The 22,544-nt window shown below is 43.0% G+C and overlaps 1 long non-coding RNA gene across 1 annotated transcript in view; it reads right to left on the bottom strand.

The window, feature by feature from the left end:
• Positions 1–2,806: 2,806 nt before the first annotated feature.
• The window catches only part of LOC128655821 (uncharacterized), a 21,167-nt gene continuing 1,429 nt past the window's right edge, over positions 2,807–22,544 (bottom strand). Inside the window, exon 2 of the long non-coding RNA XR_008401921.1 lies at positions 2,807–3,101. This is a non-coding gene — a long non-coding RNA (uncharacterized LOC128655821). The remainder of the gene's footprint in view (positions 3,102–22,544) is intronic.

The raw sequence follows: 22,544 nt of genomic DNA, 5'->3' as shown, positions 1-22,544 counted from the left end.
TATGTTGTATGCAGAGTGAATAATGATTGTAATAGATAGATGCCCTGTATGTTGTATGCAGAGTGAATAATGATTGTAATATATAGATGCCCTGTATGTTGTATGCAGAGTGAATAATGCTTGTAATATATAGATGCCCTGTATGTTGCATGCAGAGTGAATAATGATTGTAATATATAGATGCCCTGTATGTTGTATGGAGAGTGAATAATGATTGAAATATATAGATGCCCTGTATTTTGTATGCAGAGTGAATAATGATTGTAATATATAGATGCCCTGTATGTTGTGTGCAGAGTGAATAATGATTGTAATATATAGATGCCCTGTATGTTGTATGCAGAGTGAATAATGATTGTAATATATAGATGCCCTGTATGTTGTATGCAGAGTGAATAATGATTGTAATATATAGATGCCCTGTATGTTGCATGCAGAGTGAATAATGATTGTAATATATAGATGCCCTGTATGTTGTATGCAGAGTGAATAATGCTTGTAATATATAGATGCCCTGTATGTTGCATGCAGAGTGAATAATGATTGTAATATATAGATGCCCTGTATGTTGTATGCAGAGTGAATAATGATTGTAATATATAGATGCCCTGTATGTTGTATGCAGAGTGAATAATGATTGTAATATATACATGCCCTGTATGTTGTGTGCAGAGTGAATAATGATTGTAATATATAGATGCCCTGTATGTTGTATGCAGAGTGAATAATGATTGTAATATATAGATTTCCCCTTTATGTTGTATGCAGAGTGAATAATGATTGTAATATATAGATGCCCCCTGTATGTTGTATGCAGAGTGAATAATGCTTGTAATATATAGATGCCCTGTATGTTGTATGCAGAGTGAATAATGATTGTAATATATAGATGCCCTGTATGTTGTATGCAGAGTGAATAATGATTGTAATATATAGATGCCCCCTGTATGTTGTATGCAGAGTGAATAATGATTGTAATATATAGATGCCCTGTATGTTGTATGCAGAGTGAATAATGCTTGTAGTATATAGATGCCCTGTATGTTGTATGCAGAGTGAATAATGCTTGTAATATATAGATGCCCTGTATGTTGCATGCATAGTGAATAATGATTGTAATATATAGATGCCCTGTATGTTGCATGCAGAGTGAATAATGATTGTAATATATAGATGCCCTGCATGTTGTATGCAGAGTGAATAATGATTGTAATATATAGATGTCCTGTATGTTGTGTGCAGAGTGAATAATGATTGTAATATATAGATGCCCTGTATGTTGTATGCAGAGTGAATAATGATTGTAATATATAGATTTCCCCTTTATGTTGTATGCAGAGTGAATAATGATTGTAATATATAGATGCCCTGTATGTTGTGTGCAGAGTGAATAATGCTTGTAATATATAGATGCCCTGTATGTTGTATGCAGAGTGAATAATGCTTGTAATATATAGATGCCCCCTGTATGTTGTATGCAGAGTGAATAATGCTTGTAATATATAGATGCCCCCTGTATGTTGTATGCAGAGTGAATAATGCTTGTAATATATAGATGCCCTGTATGTTGTATGCAGAGTGAATAATGATTGTAATATATAGATGCCCTGTATGTTGTATGCAGAGTGAATAATGCTTGTAATATATAGATGCCCTGTATGTTGTATGCAGAGTGAATAATGATTGTAATATATAGATGCCCTGTATGTTGTATGCAGAGTGAATAATGATTGTAATATATAGATGCCCTGTATGTTGTATGCAGAGTGAATAATGATTGTAATATATAGATGCCCCCTGTATGTTGTATGCAGAGTGAATAATGATTGTAATATATAGATGCCCTGTATGTTGTATGCAGAGTGAATAATGCTTGCAATATATAGATGCCCTGTATGTTGCATGCAGAGTGAATAATGCTTGTAATATATAGATGCCCTGTATGTTGCATGCAGAGTGAATAATGATTGTAATATATAGATGCCCTGTATGTTGTATGCAGAGTGAATAATGATTGTAATATATAGATGCCCTGTATGTTGTATGCAGAGTGAATAATGATTGTAATATATAGATGCCCTGTATGTTGTGTGCAGAGTGAATAATGATTGTAATATATAGATGCCCTGTATGTTGTATGGAGAGTGAATAATGATTGAAATATATAGATGCCCTGTATGTTGTATGCAGAGTGAATAATGATTGTAATATATAGATGCCCTGTATGTTGTATGCAGAGTGAATAATGATTGTAATATATAGATGCCCTGTATGATGTATGCAGAGTGAATAATGATTGTACTATATAGATGCCCTGTATGTTGTATGCAGAGTGAATAATGATTGTAATATATAGATGCCATGTATGTTGTATGCAGAGTAAATAATTATTGTAATATATAGATGCCCTGTATGTTGCATGCAGAGTGAATAATGCTTGTAATATATAGATGCCCTGTATGTTGTATGCAGAGTGAATAATGCTTGTAATATATAGATGCCCTGTATGTTGTATACAGAGTGAATAATGCTTGTAATATATAGATTTCCCCTGTATGTTGTGTGTAGAGTGAATAATGATTGTAATATATAGATTTCTGACTTATTAGTTTCAGCCTTTAGGCACACACAGGATTATTGCTGAAATCATATGAATGTGCAAAATGTCAAAATCCCAACAAAAGAGAAAGAAAATGAAACATGAGAAAGATAAAGAGACAATGAGACAAAGACACAACAGACTTTATAATGATTGTGAGCAGTACAACCCCCCCCCCCACACACACAGTGTTAATTCCTTATGGGCTTTGTGAGATCTCTATAATTTTATTGCTCTCAGTAAAATTCCACTCTGGGGACTGTAGGATGCCAAGGCAGATGAACCATCTGACATTTATGGAGAGGAAAGTGGCACATAGCAGGTGCCTGATTGGACGTCACAAGGTGGCAGCAGATACCCATCTTCCAGCTCTTTATGAATGGGCTGTAAAGTCAGCGTGGCCACCTCCTCTATGCACCCCCCCTCGTCACTTGGGCTACATGACTGTCTGCACGTTTCCGATGACTCATTGCCAGCTGGCAAGGGGCCAATTCATCTGCTTCTGGAATACAGAGATGAAAAAAGGAAACTTAGAAATAGAGAGTTAGAGAGGAAGAAATATGTGACAGCAGCACAAATCTGTACACATCCAGTACATGAAACTCATTATGTCACTGCTGTTATATTAATATCCTGGTGTGTCAGTATACAAACGTAATGAACATTTGCTCATTACCACAACTGTGGTCGTATAACCCACAATTCTAAAGGACAGTTATTGTAGCACGTAACGACGATTACAATTTGTATAATATCCCATTCATTTGCTTAGTTTGTTCAAGATTTAACCCCTTGTCTGCCAAAAAAGACTGCAGTTCTGCAAGTGTCATTGCACTCACTGTAGCCTTTCTAAGGACCAAGGCATGAGACTCAGCGTGGATTAAATTAATCTTTTAGGCAGGTGCAATAAATGTATAAATGCCAATGCCCAATTTAATTACATTTCTTAATTGTCTACATTTTATATTATTTAAATTACAGCTCTCTATTGGACTGATATTTAAAACCTTGTCGCTGAGGCGAGATATTTCTAGAAGTCTCGTCAGGACGGTGAGGCCCTTAAAAACAATTTTGAAACACAAATTTTATCTTGAGAAATGTTTATGTTGCAATGTAATGTTATGTGAAACAATACAAGGTCTAATAAATTCCTAAAGATTTTGTCTGATTTCTCTCCATGCCGTGGAGGTTTTGGCCCTATATATGATGTGGGATTAAATAACCATTTAATTTACCACTAAAATGCTAATGAATTTAAATAACTCCATGCTATTATTTCTGCACTGCCAGTTTGGGGCTATCTGATATATAATGATTCAATGTTACAGCAACAAATTCTGCAGTTATTTCTAATATGGCCCCAGGCCCTTAGGGTGAGAATAAAATGATTTGGACAGTTGGTAAAAGAATGGACAGATACTGTTATATAAGAGAATCGGCAATTATCCATCCTGCATGTTGCTGAGATTAATGCACAGCCACACAGTACCTGTAAATACCACACAGTACCTATAGATACAAAACAATACCTGTAAATACCACACAGTACCTGCAAGTACCAAACAATACCTGTAAATACCACACAGCACCTGTAAATACCAAACAATACCTGCAAATACCACACAGTACCTGTAAGTACCAAACAATACCTGTAAATACCACACAGTACCTGTAAGTACCAAACAATACCTGTAAATACCACACAGTACCTGTAAGTACCACACAGTACCTGTAAATACCACACAGTACCTGTAAGTACCACACAGTACCTGTAAATACCACACAGTACCTGAAAATAACACACAGTATCTTTAAGTACCACACAGTACCTGTAAATACCACACAGTAGCTGTAAATACAACACAGTAACTGTAAGTACCACACAGTACCTGTAAATACCAAACAATACCTGTAAATACCACACAGTACCTATAAGTACCACACAGTACTTGTATATACCATACAGTACCTGTAAGCACCACACAGTACCTGTAAATACCACACAGTACCTCTAAATACTAAACAATACCTACAAATACCACACAGTACCTCTAAGTACCACACAGAACCTGTAAATACTGTACAGTACCTTTAAGTACCACACAGTACCTGTAAATACCAAACAATACCTGTAAATACCACACAGTACCTGTAAGTACCACACAGTACCTGTAAATACCAAACAATACCTGTAAATACCATACAGTACCTGTAAGCACCAAACAGTACCTGTAAATACGACATTGTACCTGTAAATACCACACAGTACCTGTAAGTACTAAACAGTACCTGTAAATACCACACAGTACCTGGACAGTTGGTAAAAGAATGGACAGATACTGTTATATAAGAGAATCGGCAATTATCCATCCTGCATGTTGCTGAGATTAATGCACAGCCACACAGTACCTGTAAATACCACACAGTACCTATAGATACAAAACAATACCTGTAAATACCACACAGTACCTGCAAGTACCAAACAATACCTGTAAATACCACACAGCACCTGTAAATACCAAACAATACCTGCAAATACCACACAGTACCTGTAAGTACCAAACAATACCTGTAAATACCACACAGTACCTGTAAGTACCAAACAATACCTGTAAATACCACACAGTACCTGTAAGTACCACACAGTACCTGTAAATACCACACAGTACCTGTAAGTACCACACAGTACCTGTAAATACCACACAGTACCTGAAAATAACACACAGTATCTTTAAGTACCACACAGTACCTGTAAATACCACACAGTAGCTGTAAATACAACACAGTAACTGTAAGTACCACACAGTACCTGTAAATACCAAACAATACCTGTAAATACCACACAGTACCTATAAGTACCACACAGTACTTGTATATACCATACAGTACCTGTAAGCACCACACAGTACCTGTAAATACCACACAGTACCTCTAAATACTAAACAATACCTACAAATACCACACAGTACCTCTAAGTACCACACAGAACCTGTAAATACTGTACAGTACCTGTAAGTACCACACAGTACCTGTAAATACCAAACAATACCTGTAAATACCACACAGTACCTGTAAGTACCACACAGTACCTGTAAATACCAAACAATACCTGTAAATACCATACAGTACCTGTAAGCACCAAACAGTACCTGTAAATACGACATTGTACCTGTAAATACCACACAGTACCTGTAAGTACTAAACAGTACCTGTAAGTACCACACAGTACCTGTAAGGACCACACAGTACCTGTAAGTACCACACAATGCCTGTAAATACTACACAGTAGCTTTAGAATTTAATGGGTTAGGGGGTAGCAGAGTTAGATAAAGGTATAATCTATGTTCTCATATATTAGGTATAAATTTAATGTATTAATTTCAAGAATTCTTGGAGACAATACCTGTTGTGGATTACTGACTATGAGCAGCATACAACAACTAGTTAAACTAATTGTAATAAAGAGTACAATAAAGTTTAAAAGAAAAAGGCAGTTCCACAATTATTGAGTAAAGATTAACTCTGCTGTTTCAGAGATTATCTAAATGTTAAAAATATACCATATCATTCATACATATAATCTTTATTGGAATCAACTAGGAACATACACACATACTGTAGCATAAGCTAAAAATTAAAAACCCTTAAACTCAGTGGATTGCAGATAGCAATGAATTGTAGAGAGAGTAATAGGTAGTATTAACAGTCCTCTGTCAAGCAAATATTATAGTAAACTAAGCCCTTACAATCCGAGGGCTGTATTAAAGTTTAATCTATTGTGAGTAAAGACTAGAGGCTGTATTATTTACCACTATTATTTCTAATATATTATTATTGACCACAAGAGTAAGCTGATTAAAAAATGAACAGGAGAGACAGAGCTGCTCCTGTCGGACCCCTGACGCGCGTTTCACGAACGCTTCCTCAGAGGGGGTGCGGGCCGCTGCTACACAGCGTGATTTATTGCGACTAATTGCCCACATCCTACACGTGATTGGTTGATGCGGTGAGTGTTATCAGCGCTGGATTGGATTATTGAGGTGTCAATCATTCTGTCAGACTCCTACGTGTTAGGGGCTCATTACCGGACAATGGGTGTGTCTAGACGAACTCGTCACAATAAGTGTAGAACCAATCCTCGACTTGTGAGTGTTATGGTATAACCCTGATATCGAGGGTTAATACCAGATGAAAGATGCCCTGAATATGGATCAGCAACACACAAACCCAGTAAATTCCCCCCAAACATGAGACCAAGCTCCGTCTTGAGAGTAAAACAGAATCTACTTTATTGAGGGATATATGCCTGATATTTATGCAGGTCTCCCACCTGGTTGACACTCTCCTAGGAGACCAGATGAGGGATTGGAAGAGTATAGTACATTAGATAGAGGGAAGACGCCCTTTTACAGGATACAATAGAATTACATTACTTAACCAAATAAACAATCAAACACAAGAAAACAATGTATTCCTTCTTGGCACCTAGCAGTCTGGAGGTTATTAAACAAGGTGAATGCTTATCACCTAAACCTAATTACAGTAAACAATAGCTGATGCCAGGAAACCTGTCTCTGTCTCAGACAATACAGTTACTCAAAACTCCTCCAGTGCTGTTGGATTTGCACCCTGTACCTATAATGGGCACAGGGTGACTTAACATAATGCCCAAATCCATAATCCGTAGGGAGGTTGACAGAGGGGTCTGTGACACGGCTCCCTCCTGGTGGGACACTCCGGCAGACCCGGCTTGACCCTTTGGCGGGTCAACTTGGGGATGACCAGACTAGGAGGTGGTAGGAATGTCAGTTTGCCGGGACAATCCATCTGCATTCCCGTTATGAGAGAGAATTCCTGTCCGTATAAATAAGGGTTCAACTTCTTCAGTGCCCAGACCAGGGCTAAACAATCCTTCATGTTTTTTTTTCAGAGACGCTTCTTTCCAGTTGGAGACAAATCTCATCGGCTTCTTTACGAGTTTTTTGTACCTGCTCTTTATAGGTATCCACAAACCCTTCATACTGACGTAGGGTGCCCTTGAGTTGCTGCACCTCACTATGAGCCAGTGTCAGCTTCTCCTCCAGTGTCGCTAAGTTTGTCTTTAATGTTTCATGTTCCACTCTGAAGCTGGTGTTTTCTGCAGTCTGTCGGTGCAGCTTGTTTAGCAGAGATTCCCATTCTAAACATGCTTTTTCCTCTGCGCTCCTCTTCTCTCCCGCTAGCACCGTTACGTGATTGTTTAACGTGACCATTTCATCTTGACTCTTCTCCTTCATCAGTGCGTTGTAACGGGACTTCCATGTATCAATAGCGGATAGAGATTTTCTGAGCTCAGCGTCCTGGGGCTCAGCAGCAGGTGGGTCGGTCTCAGCGGCACGGGTCTGGGCACGGGTAGTCACAGGGTTAACATCCGCGGGACCCATGGGAGCGTAGGCAGAAACAAGGGGGACCAAGTCATTTCCAGGGAGAACATCAGCTGGTAAGTCCTTCATGACCCCCACATTCACATGTCTAGCTCCCACTCCCCAATCCAAATGTACCCGGGCAACAGGTAGGGGGAACAGAGTGCCCCCTGCTACCCTCACAGCCACAGTGTCTCCGGTGTGCTGGTTCTCAGACACCAAGTTCTTTTGGAACAAGGTCATGGTAGCACCAGTATCCCGTAGACCACTGACCTCCTTCCCATTCACTTTAACCAGTTGCTGGTGTTGTTGCCGGTTATCCCAGTGGGCAGCTTGCACGGTGTCTGCTTCATGTAGGATGCCCCAGCATTCTTCCTCCTCTATGCAGTGGGCAGCAGGCTGAGGGTTACGTGGGTTTCCGCCGGCGGGTCTCCTCCAGGAGTGTGCTTGGTTTGCTGTGTTTAGGGGACACTCTGGTCTTTTGTGCCCTAGTTGCTTACATCCAAAGCACCGAATAGTTTGTGAGTAGTCCCGTGAGTTGAACCGGTGTTACGGTTACCCTTAGTCTCGCTGAGAGATGGACCGCTTAGTAGCCTGGATTCTTATTGCTGAAGAGGGGAGAAACTGCTTTCCACAGTATTCTATATGAGTCTCGCAAATGTAGAATAATCCCCCTTAGCTGTAGTACAGCTAGGATACCCTTCTGCCCACAAAAATGAGTCAACGCTGCGATTGAGGGACAACCAAGAACTGAGGACTGGGATGCCCAGCCTGCTTTTTATTTAGGTTACATGCACACAGGGCACTCCCAGGGGGGGAAGCATAAAATCCCCCATCACACATTTAGACAAAGCCCTTGGACAGGCCACCGCAGATAACAAGTACACACAAGAAAACAATTGAGTCCTTCTTATCACCTAGCAGTGAATGCTTATCACAAACTTAATTACAGTACACAATATGCTAGGAAACCTGCCTCAGAAAATAGTTTTCTCAAAACTGAACAGAGTTAACCCTTTATGAAATGATACTTGTTACAGTTTTCTTGGAGCCCTTCTTAGGCGCTGGCTTGGCTGGTTCAGGCATTGCTGCTGGGAAATAAGTTTCTTCACAACAAAATAACTAATGCTTCTGTAACAGTGCTCCCTTTCTGTGGAACACTCTGGCAGACACGGTCTGACCCCTTTTCGGGGCAGACTAAGGCTGTCCAGACCGCTGGTTATGCGGGGCTGAGGTCGGTTTGTCTGGACAACCCGTCGGCGTTGCCATTCTGTTTCCCAGGTCTGTAAGTAATGGTGAAATTGAAGGGTTGCAACGATAAACTCCAACGTAATAGCCTGCCATTATCTCCAGAGACCCGGTTCAGCCACACCAACGGGTTATGGTCGGTGACCAGAGTGAACTCCTGCCCATATAAATAGGGAGTCAATTTCTTTAATGCCCACACCAAAGCCAAACACTCCTTTTCGACCGCTGCATAGCTGACTTCGCGGGGCAGGAGCTTCCGGCTGATGTAGGCAACTGGATGCTCCCCTCCATCTTCGCCTACTTGGCTGAGGACGGCTCCCAGCCCGAACATGGAAGCATCTGTATGGACGATAAAACGTTTGTTAAGGGCTGGAGCCGCCAAGACAGGAGCGTTAATTAGAGCATTTTTGAGAGCCTGGAAAGCCGTTTCACAGTGGGGAGACCACAGGACCTGTCGAGGTAAGTTCTTCTTGGTCAAGTCAGTCAGGGGTTTGGCAAGTGTGCTGTAGTCTGGTACGAACCGTCTATAGTACCCTGCCGTGCCCAGGAAGGCTAGGACCTGAGTCTTAGTGATGGGGGTGGGCCAATTGGCGACAGCTTCTATCTTGGCCGGCTCTGGTCGCTGCTTTCCACACCCCACCCGGTGACCCAGGTACTGTACCTCGGCCATCCCAAAGTGGCATTTTTCTGGCTTCAGAGTCAGGCCAGCAGCCCGGATCTGATCCAGAACCATTCCCACATGAGCTAAGTGGTCCTCCCAGGACTCACTGTGGATCGCTATGTCGTCCAGGTAGGCGCAAGCAAAACTCTGGAAGCCATCCAGGAGCCTATCCACCAAGCGCTGGAATGTAGCTGGGGCATTCTTCATCCCAAACGGCATTACCCTAAACTGATATAAGCCGATTGGGGTGACGAATGCCGACTTGGGGATAGCCTCCGGGGCCAGGGGAATCTGCCAGTAACCTTTGCAGAGGTCAATAGTGGTCAGGTAATTTCCCCTGGCTATACGATCGAGTAGCTCGTCTACCCTGGGCATAGGGTAAGCGTCCGTCACGGTCTTTTCATTGAGCCTCCGATAGTCTACGCAGAACCGGGTGGTCCCATCTTTCTTGGGCACCAAGACAACTGGGGAGGCCCAGGGACTATCGGAGGGCTCAATTACCCTGAGTTGGAGCATCTCATCGATCTCCTTCTTCATTCCTATCCTAACTGCTTCGGGGATTCGGTACGGAGCCTGGCGCAAGGGAGCTTGTCCCGGAGTATCTACCTGGTGGGTGGTTAAAGTAGTGTACCCTGGCTTCGGGGAGAAGGTGAGGTGTTTGGACTGTAGGAGTTGGTTGAGCTGCTCCCTTTCAGTGGGGCTAAGTCGGTCTCCTATCTGAACCTGAGCCACTATACCTGTGGGGAGACTCTTTTCTAATAGGTCTGGAATGGGTAGACTGTCGGGGCCTTCCTGAGGGGAACAACATACGGCCGTCACGTTCTCTGGTCGCTCAAAATATTCCTTGAGCATGTTTACATGGAATGTCTTTCTAAGATTGTTGTCGTGGCAGCTAGCTATCACATAAGTGGTGTCTCCCCTTTTCTCTACGATCTGGTAGGGGCCCTGCCAGGACGCCTGCAATTTGTCTGTCTTCACCGGCTTAAGTACTAACACCTTTTGTCCTATGGTAAAGATTCTCTTTCGGGCCCCCCGATCGTACCATACTTTCTGTCTTCTCTGGGCCGACTGGAGATTAGCCCGCACGGATTTGGCTAATTGCTCCATTCGGTCCCTGAGTTCCAGCACGTATGGCACAATGGGGACACCGTCAGTCTCCATCTCTCCCTCCCAGTGCTCCCGGATCAGGTTTAGGGGTCCCCGTACCTTTCTTCCGTAGAGCAACTCGAAGGGAGAGAACCCTGTCGTTTCCTGGGGCACCTCCCGATAAGCAAAAAGGAGGTGCGGCAGGAAGCGTTCCCAGTCTCGGTATTCCTGAGTGAACGTCTTGAGCATTTGCTTGAGGGTCCCATTGAACCTCTCACACAGCCCGTTCGTCTGGGGGTGGTATGGGGAGCTCAGGAGGGACTTAATTTTGCAAACCTGCCAGAGTTGTTGGGTCAATTCAGCCGTAAATTGGGTGCCTCGGTCGGATAGGATTTCTTTTGGAAATCCTACCCGGGAGAACACCTGTACTAGTGCATTCGCTACCGTATCCGCTTGTATGTTGGATAGGGCGACAGCCTCTGGGTACCTGGTAGCGTAGTCCACTACGGTAAGAATGTAGCGCTTACCGGAGGGACTAGGGGTAGCCAGTGGTCCCACTAGGTCAATAGCAACCCGGCTGAAGGGTTCCTCTACAATGGGCATATTTACTAGATGGGCTTTAGGGTGATCGCCTCGCCTTCCTACTCGTTGACACACATCGCAGGTGTTACAGTAAGTTCTAACGTCAGCGTGTACCCCTGGCCAAAAGAACGTGTGAGTAATGCGGTGTAGGGTACGGGTTACAGCTAGGTGGCCTGCTAAGGGGATGTCGTGGCCTATCTTGAGGATTTCTTGACGGTATTTGTGGGGCACTACCAGCTGTCGCCTACGCTGTCCCCTTTTCTCTGTCCAGCGGTATAGTTTCCCTTTTTCCCATAAGAATGTTTCATTATCTGCCCCGCCCCCTCCGGTCTCTGCTCGTTCCCGGTACTTTTGTAAGGTCGGGTCAGTCTTAGACTCTGTCTCGAAAGCATCTGGGGTGTCCCAGGGTATGGGGCCTAACATGTCAGGCAAGGTCGGGGTAGGTCTTACCTGTGTCTCCCGCACTGGTGAGAGTTCTCGCTCCGTCCGGGCTTGGGCCCGTGTAGTCACTGGGTCCGCCTCGTTGTTGCATACTGGAGCATAGGCAGAAGTCATGGGGCCCAAATCATTGCCCAGTAGTACTTCGGCAGGTAAATTATCCATTATGCCCACGTTCACAGCCCCCTTTCCCGCTCCCCAATCAAGATGCACTTTAGCTGTTGGAATTTTGTACACATCCCCCCCCGCCACTCTAACGGCCACAGTCTGTCCAGATCGCTTGTGCTCCGGCACCAAATGACTCTGTACCAGCGTGATAGTAGCCCCTGTGTCTCTCAATCCCTCGGTAGATCGCCCCTCGAGCCATACCTTCTGCCGATGGTGCTGGCGGTTATCTGAGGCAGCATATACAGGGTCCGCCTCGTGAAGCGGCCCCAAATATTCCTCCATAGGGGCCTCTTGGTTAACACAGAGGGTCCGGGCCGGACGATATGCCCCAGAGGGGTAATTGTAATTCCTGGGTGTCTGGTGCGTATTAAGGGGGCAGCTAGCCATGAAATGCCCTGGTTGCTTGCATCGGTGGCAAGTCGGTCTGGGACGCTCAGAGCTGTTATTGGGTGGTCCTGAGTGTCGGGCGGGCCCTGCGGGCACCGGGGATCGGAATTCAGCACGAGGGGGTGCACGGTAAACCTCTCTGGGTTCGTGAAGACGGGAGTCATAATGTTCATCGGCCAATTTGGCTGCTTCTTCTAAGGTAGAAGGTCGCCTGTCTCGCAGCCATTCCTTCCCTTGCTGTTCCATGCCATTATAAAAATGTTCTAAGAGAAACAATTGTAAAATTTCCTCACCAGTCACCGCTTTACTTCCGCTCATCCAGTGATTTGCTGCTCTCCGCATTCGGTGCGCCCATTCCATATGGGTATCGTTAGGCTTCTTTTTCGTGCCCCGAAACTGTCGGCGATACGCGTCCGGAGTTACTGCGTACCGTCGCAACAGTGTCTCCTTAACTAGCTCATACTGTGTCACTTCCTCAGCACCCAGAGTACGAAAGGCTTCCAGGGCTCGCCCGGATAGTTTCCCAGACAATATCGTGGGCCACTCCCTGTTGGGAATCTGGTGCAGGGCACATTGCCTTTCGAAGTCCGCCAAATATTCATCAATCCCTGTCTCGCTCTCTAGGAAGGGTCGAAATGCCGCATAGGGTATCTTGGGCCTCCCAGCATTTTCGACAGGGATGATTACCTGCGGGGCTTCAGCATTGCGGTGTGCGTTCGCTAGGTTGAGTTTGTGGGCTCGAGTCTCTCGTATATCCTTGTCCGCTTCCGCCATCAACTGCTGTACCAATTCCATGGAGGGGTTCGGCCCGTACAGTGAGAGCCTCTCCCGAACAATCCTGGTTTTTTCGTCACTAATCGTGGTCGGTGTTTCCGCCATTGTGAAGCTCTGATCCAGTTCGGTCAATTCTGCGATCAGCTCTCTCCTCGGCCGGTTGCTGGCGTACCCCCCTCTGCTTTCAAGTAAATCCTTTAGGGTTGTACGCTTCAATTTTTCGTAAGCGCTCTCCATCCGTTCTGTACCTCTCCTAGGAAATCCAGGAAAAATCCCACCGCTGCCGCCAAATGTTACGGTTACCCTTAGTCTCGCTGAGAGATGGACCGCTTAGTAGCCTGGATTCCTATTGCTGAAGAGGGGAGAAACTGCTTTCCACAGTATTCTATATGAGTCTCGCAAATGTAGAATAATCCCCCTTAGCTGTAGTACAGCTAGGATACCCTTCTGCCCACAAAAATGAGTCAACGCTGCGATTGAGGGACAACCAAGAACTGAGGACTGGGATGCCCAGCCTGCTTTTTATTTAGGTTACATGCACACAGGGCACTCCCAGGGGGGGAAGCATAAAATCCCCCATCACACATTTAGACAAAGCCCTTGGACAGGCCACCGCAGATAACAAGTACACACAAGAAAACAATTGAGTCCTTCTTATCACCTAGCAGTGAATGCTTATCACAAACTTAATTACAGTACACAATATGCTAGGAAACCTGCCTCAGAAAATAGTTTTCTCAAAACTGAACAGAGTTAACCCTTTATGAAATGATACTTGTTACAGTTTTCTTGGAGCCCTTCTTAGGCGCTGGCTTGGCTGGTTCAGGCATTGCTGCTGGGAAATAAGTTTCTTCACAACAAAATAACTAATGCTTCTGTAACAGGGCTGTCTGAGGATAGTTTGTGGCTGGAGGCGGTGTGGTAGAACGGTGCGCCAGGGTTGGTAACTGGTAGCTGCTGGGGTGACTGTGGGTCTGTACTCCACTCTGGCAGGGATCTTAGTGGTAGCAGTGTCCAGTTTGCGGGCATCCGTATACTCATCTGCCAGGTGAGCAGCTTCATGCAGGGTGGAGGGTTTACGGTCCCGAACCCACTCTCTAACTCCTGCGGATAACTTGTCAAAGCAATGTTCCAACAGGAATAGCTGCAGTACCTCTTCCCCGGATAAGGCATGGCACCTCGCCATCCAGTGAGCTGCTGTGTGGTGCACCTTACATGCCCACTCGAAGTAGGAATCTCCAGCTAGTTTAACAGTGTCTCTGAACCATCTCCTGTATGCCTCCAGTGTAATCGCATACCTGGAGAGCAGAGCCTCTTTTACAGCATTATAATCCCAGACTTCCTCATCTGGAATGGCCCGAAAAGCCTCGCTGGCCCGGCCGGATAATTTTCCGGATAATATCGTGACCCAGTCCTCTGCGGGTACCTTGTGTAGGGCACATTGCCTCTCAAAATCTGCAAGGTACCCATCAATCTCTCCTTCTGTTTCCAGGAAGTTTTTAAAAGCTGCAAAATGTACTTTTCTCTTTTCCACTGGGGTTGCTGTGACTTGGGCTGCTGTAGCGCTGCTTTGGCAAAGTAGGTTGGCCTCCACAGCTGCTATGACCCGGTCAATCATTTCGGCAGTCGGGTTGGGGCCATAATGTGCCAGTCTTATTTTAACCGCCCGGTCAAAGCTTGCTTCTTCGGGAGTTCTGTCTGATATGCTGGGCTCATTGGTTCCTTCGGTCCCTGGTACTCCATCCATCTCGGTCAGTATTGTAATAATCTTTAAGGGTGGCTCTTTTCAGCCTTTCATACGGTATTCCCATTAGGTCCGGATGTGTAGTTGCTCTTCTGGGCGATAAGGACCATCCCGTCGCTTGCCACCAATTGTTATGGTATAACCCTGATATCGAGGGTTAATACCAGATGAAAGATGCCCTGAATACGGGATCAGCAACACACAAACCCAGTTAATTCCCCCCAAACATGAGACCAAGCTCCGTCTTGAGGGTAAAACAGAATCTACTTTATTGAGGGCTATATGCCCGGTATTTATGCAGGTCTCCCACCTGGTTGACACTCTCCTAGGAGACCAGATGGCGGTTTGGAAGAGTATAGTACATTAGATAGAGGGAAGACGCCCTTTTACAGCATACAATAGAATTACATTAATTAACCAAATAAACAATCAAACACAAGAAAACAATGGATTCCTTCTTGGCACCTAGCAGTCTGGAGGTGATTAAACAAGGAAAATGCTTATCACCTAAACCTAATTACAGTAAACAATAGCTGATGCCAGGAAACCTGTCTCTGTCTCAGACAATACAGTTACTCAAAACTCCTCCAGTACTGTTGGATTTGCACCCTGTACCTATAATGGGCACAGGGTGACTTAACATAATGCCTGAATCCATAATCCGTAGGGAGGTTGACAGAGGGGTCTGTCACGGTGAGTAATGGCATTCATAGGTGTGTTGTATTAAACGATTACCATTGGATGATCATGTAAACAATCTTCTATATTTTCTCCATAACATAACTACAGAGATATATGGCAGCGATCTATATCATTTTTTATACAATCTGACCACTAGTTGTAGATACTAGTAAAAGGATGGAAAGGTGGGGAACTATTATATTCCATCCTTTTACCAGTATCTACAATTAGTGGTCAGATTGTATAAAAAATGATATAGATCGCTGCCATATATCTCTGTAGTTATGTTGTGAATTTCGGAGCAAATATAGAAGATTGTTTACATGATCATCCAATGGTAATCGTTTAATACAACACACCTATGAATGCCATTACTCACAAGTCGAGGATTGGTTCTACACTTATTATGACGAGTTTGTCTAGACACACCCATTGTCCGGTAATGAGCCCCTAACACGTAGGAGTCTGACAGAATGATTGACACCTCGATAATCCAATCCAGCGCTGATAACACTCACCGCATCAACCAATCACATGTAGGAGGTGGGCAATTAGTCGCAATAAATCACGCTGTGTAGCAGAGCAGCTCTGTCTCTCCTGTTCGTTTTTTAATCAGCTTACTCTTGTGGTCAATAATAATATATTAGAAATTATAGTGGTAAATAATACAGCCTCTAGTCTTTACTCACAATAGATTAAACTTTAATACAGCCCTCGGATTGTAAGGGCTTAGTTTACTATAATATTTGCTTGACAGAGGACTGTTAATACTACCTATTACTCTCTCTACAATTCATTGCTATCTGCAATCCACTGAGTTTAAGGGTTTTTAATTTTTAGCTTATGCTACAGTATGTGTGTATGTTCCTAGTTGATTCCAATAAAGATTATATGTATGAATGATATGGTATATTTTTAACATTTAGATAATCTTTGAAACAGCAGAGTTAATCTTTACTCAATAATTGTGGAACTGCTTTTTCTTTTAAACTTTATTGTACTCTTTATTACAATTAGTTTAACTAGTTGTTGTATACTACACAGTAGCTGTAAATACCACACAGTAGCTGTAAGTACCACACAATACCTGTAAATACCACACAATACCTGTAAGTACCACACAGTACCTGTAAATACCACACAGTTACTGTAAGTATCACACAGTAACTGTAAGTACCACACAGTACCTGTACGTACCACATAGTACCTGTAAGTACCACACAGTACCTGTAAGTGCCACACAATACCTGTAAGTACCACACAGTATCTGTAAGTATCACATAGCACCTGTAAGTACCACATAGTACCTGTAAGTACCACACAGTACCTGTAAGGTCCACACAGTACCTTTAAGTACCACACAATACCTTTAAGTACCACACAATACCTGTAAGTACCACACAATACCTGTAAATACTACACAGTAGCTGTAAATACCAAGCAGTAGCTGTAAGTAAAACACAATACCTGTAAATACCACACAGTAGCTGTAAGTACCACACAATACCTGTAAATACCACACAGTACCTGTAAGTACCACACAATACCTGTAAATACCACACAGTTACTGTAAGTATCACACAGTAACTGTAAGTATCACACAGTACCTGTACGTACCACATAGTACCTGTTAGTACCACACAGTACCTGTAAGTGCCACACAATACCTGTAAATACTACACAGTAGCTGTAAATACCAAGCAGTAGCTGTAAGTAAAACACAATACCTGTAAATACCACACAGTAGCTGTAAGTACCACACAATACCTGTAAATACCACACAGTACCTGTAAGTACCACACAGTACCTGTAAATACCACACAGTTACTGTAAGTATCACACAGTAACTGAAAGTATCACACAGTACCTGTACGTACCACATAGTACCTGTTAGTACCACACAGTACCTGTAAGTGCCACACAATACCTGTAAGTACCACACAGTATCTGTAAGTATCACATAGCACCTGTAAGTACCACAGAGTACCTATAAGGACCACACAGTACCTATCAGTACCACACAGTACCTGTAAGTACCACATAGTACCTGTAAGTACCACACAGTATCTGTAAGTACCACATAGTACCTGTAAGTACCACACAGTATCTGTAAGTACCACATAGTACCTGCAAGTACCACACAGTACCTGTAAGTACCACACAGTATCTGTAAGTACCACATAGTACCTGTAAGAACCCCACAGTATTTGTAAGTACCACACAGTATCTGTAAGTGCCACACAATACCTGTAAGTACCACACAGTACCTGTAAGTACCACACAGTATCTGTAAGTATCACATAGTACCTGTAAGTACCACACAGTACCTGTAAGTACCACACAGTATCTGTAAGTACCACAAACTACCTGTAAGTACCACACAGTATCTGTAAGTTTCACACAGTCCCTGTAAGTACCACATAGTAACTGTAAGTACCACACAGTAACTGTAAGTACCACACAGTATCTGTTAGTATCACAGTACCTGTAAGTACCACACAGTACCTGTTAGTATCACACAGTACCTGTAAGTACCACACAGTACCTGTAAGTATCAAACAGTACCTGTAAGTACCACACAGTATCTGTAAATACCACACGGTATCTGTAAGTATCACATAGCACCTGTAAGTACCACACAGTACCTGTAAGTATCACACAGTACCTGTAAGTATCACATAGCACCTGTAAGTACCACACAGTACCTGTAAGTATCACACAGTACCTGTAAGTATCACATAGCACCTGTAAGTATCACACAGTACCTGTAAGTATCACACAGTACCTGTAAGTATCACATAGCACCTGTAAGTATCACATAGCACCTGTAAGTACCACACAGTACCTGTAAGTATCACATAGCACCTGTAAGTATCACAAAACACCTGTAAGTACCACACAGTACCTGTAAGTATCACACAGTACCTGTAAGTATCACACAGTACCTGTAAGTATCACATAGCACCTGTAAGTATCACATAGCACCTGTAAGTAACACACAGTACCTGTAAATACCACACAGTACCTGTAAGTACCACATAGTACCTGTAAGTACCACACAGTACCTGTAAATACCACACAGTTACTGTAAGTATCACACAGTACCTGTAAGTACCACACAGTACCTGTACGTACCACATAGTACCTGTAAGTGCCACACAATACCTGCAAGTACCACACAGTATCTGTAAGTGCCACACAATACCTGTAAGTACCACACAGTACCTGTAAGTACCACACAGTATCTGTAAGTATCACATAGTACCTGTAAGTACCACATAGTACATGTAAGTACCACACAGTATCTGTAAGTACCACATAGTACCTGTAAGTACCACACAGTATCTGTAAGTACCACATAGTACCTGTAAGTACCACACAGTATCTGTAAGTACCACATAGTACCTGCAAGTACCACACAGTACCTTTAAGTACCACACAGTACCTGAAAGTACCACACAGTATCTGTAAGTACCACATAGTACCTGTAAGTACCCCACAGTATTTGTAAGTACCACACAGTACCTGTAAGTGCCACACAATACCTGTAAGTACCACACAGTACCTGTAAGTATCACACAGTACCTGTAAGTACCACACAGTACCTGTAAGTACCAAACAGTATCTGTAAGGACCACAAACTACCTGTAAGTACCACACAGTATCTGTAAGTATCACACAGTCCCTGTAAGTACCACATAGTAACTGTAAGTACCACACAGTACCTGTAAGTACCACACAGTATCTGTTAGTATCACAGTACCTGTAAGTACCACACAGTACCTGTAAGTATCACACAGTACCTGTAAGTACCACACAGTACCTGTAAGTATCACACAGTATCTGTAAGTATCACAGTACCTGTAAGTACCACACAGTCCCTGTAAGTACCACATAGTAACTGTAAGTACCACACAGTACCTGTAAGTACCACACAGTATCTGTTAGTATCACAGTACCTGTAAGTACCACACAGTACCTGTAAGTATCACACAGTACCTGTAAGTACCACACAGTACCTGTAAGTATCACACAGTATCTGTAAGTATCACACAGTATCTGTAAGTACCACACGGTATCTGTAAGTATGACATAGCACCTGTAAGTATCACACAGTACCTGTAAGTACCACATAGTATCTGTAAGTACCACATAGTACCTGCAAGTACCACACAGTACCTTTAAGTACCACACAGTACCTGAAAGTACCACACAGTATCTGTAAGTACCACATAGTACCTGTAAGTACCCCACAGTATTTGTAAGTACCACACAGTACCTGTAAGTGCCACACAATACCTGTAAGTACCACACAGTACCTGTAAGTATCACACAGTACCTGTAAGTACCACACAGTACCTGTAAGTACCAAACAGTATCTGTAAGGACCACAAACTACCTGTAAGTACCACACAGTATCTGTAAGTATCACACAGTCCCTGTAAGTACCACATAGTAACTGTAAGTACCACACAGTACCTGTAAGTACCACACAGTATCTGTTAGTATCACAGTACCTGTAAGTACCACACAGTACCTGTAAGTATCACACAGTACCTGTAAGTACCACACAGTACCTGTAAGTATCACACAGTATCTGTAAGTATCACAGTACCTGTAAGTACCACACAGTCCCTGTAAGTACCACATAGTAACTGTAAGTACCACACAGTACCTGTAAGTACCACACAGTATCTGTTAGTATCACAGTACCTGTAAGTACCACACAGTACCTGTAAGTATCACACAGTACCTGTAAGTACCACACAGTACCTGTAAGTATCACACAGTATCTGTAAGTATCACACAGTATCTGTAAGTACCACACGGTATCTGTAAGTATGACATAGCACCTGTAAGTATCACACAGTACCTGTAAGTACCACATAGTACCTGTAAGTACCACACAGTACCTGTAAGTACCACACAGTACCTGTAATTATCACACAGTACCAGTAAGTACCACACAGTACCTGTAAGTATCACATAGCACCTGTAAGTATCACACAGTACCTGTAAGTATCACATAGCACCTGTAAGTATCACATAGCACCTGTAAGTACCACACAGTACCTGTAAGTATCACACAGTACCTGTAAGTATCACATAGCACCTGTAAGTACCACACAGTACCTGTAAGTATCACACAGTACCTGTAAGTATCACATAGCACCTGTAAGTATCACACAGTACCTGAAAGTATCACATAGCACCTGTAAGTATCACATAGCACCTGTAAGTATCACATAGTACCTGTAAGTACCACACAGTACCTGTAAGTATCACATAGCACCTGTAAGTATCACATAGCACCTGTAAGTACCACACAGTACCTGTAAGTATCACACAGTACCTGTAAGTATCACATAGCACCTGTAAGTATCACACAGTACCTGAAAGTATCACATAGCACCTGTAAGTATCACATAGCACCTGTAAGTATCACATAGTACCTGTAAGTACCACACAGTACCTGTAAGTATCACATAGCACCTGTAAGTATCACATAGCACCTGTATGTATCACATAGCACCTGTAAGTATCACATAGCACCTTTAAGTATCACACAGTACCTGTAAGTATCACATAGCACCTGTAAGTATCACACAGTACCTGTAATTATCACATAGCACCTGTAAGTATCACATAGCACCTGTAAGTACAACACAGTACCTGTAAGTATCACACAGTACCTGTAAGTATCACATAGCACCTGTAAGAATCACACAGTACCTGAAAGTATCACATAGCACCTGTAAGTATCACATAGCACCTGTAAGTATCACATAGTACCTGTAAGTACCACACAGTACCTGTAAGTATCACATAGCACCTGTAAGTATCACATAGCACCTGTATGTATCACATAGCACCTGTAAGTATCACATAGCACCTGTAAGTATCACACAGTACCTGTAAGTATCACATAGCACCTGTAAGTATCACACAGTACCTGTAATTATCACATAGCACCTGTAAGTATCACACAGTACCTGTAAGTATCACATAGCACCTGTAAGTATCACATAGCACCTGTAAGTATCACATAGCACCTGTAAGTATCACACAGCACCTGTAAGTATCACATAGCACCTGTAAGTATCACATAGTACCTGTAAGTATCACATAGTACCTGTATGTATCACATAGCACCTGTAAGTATCACATAGCACCTGTAAGTATCACACAGTACCTGTAAGTATCACATAGCACCTGTAAGTATCACATAGCACTTGTAATTATCACATAGCACCTGTAAGTATCACACAGTACCTGTAAGTATCACATAGCACTTGTAAGTATCACATAGCACCTGTAATTATCACATAGCACCTGTAAGTATCACATAGCACCTGTAAGTACCACATAGTACCTGTAAGTATCACACAGTACCTGTAAGTACCACACAGTACCTGTAAGTATCACATAGCACCTGTAAGTATCACACAGTACCTGTAAGTACCACACAGTACCTGTAAGTACCACACAGTACCTGTAAGTATCACATAGCACCTGTAATTATCACATAGCACCTGTAAGTATCACATAGTACCTGTAAGTATCACATAGCACCTGTAAGTATCACACAGTACCTGTAAGTATCACACAGTACCTGTAAGTACCACACAGTACCTGTAAGTATCACATAGCACCTGTATGTATCACATAGCACCTATAAGTATCACATAGCACCTGTAAGTATCACATAGCACCTGTAAGTATCACATAGCACCTATAAGTATCGCATAGTACCTATAAGTATCACATAGCACC

Source organism: Bombina bombina, chromosome 4, assembly GCF_027579735.1.
Source record: "Bombina bombina isolate aBomBom1 chromosome 4, aBomBom1.pri, whole genome shotgun sequence".
NCBI lineage: Eukaryota > Metazoa > Chordata > Amphibia > Anura > Bombinatoridae > Bombina > Bombina bombina.
The sequence above is the reverse complement of the archived record's forward strand: the minus strand, read 5'-3'. Positions and strand labels throughout refer to the sequence as shown.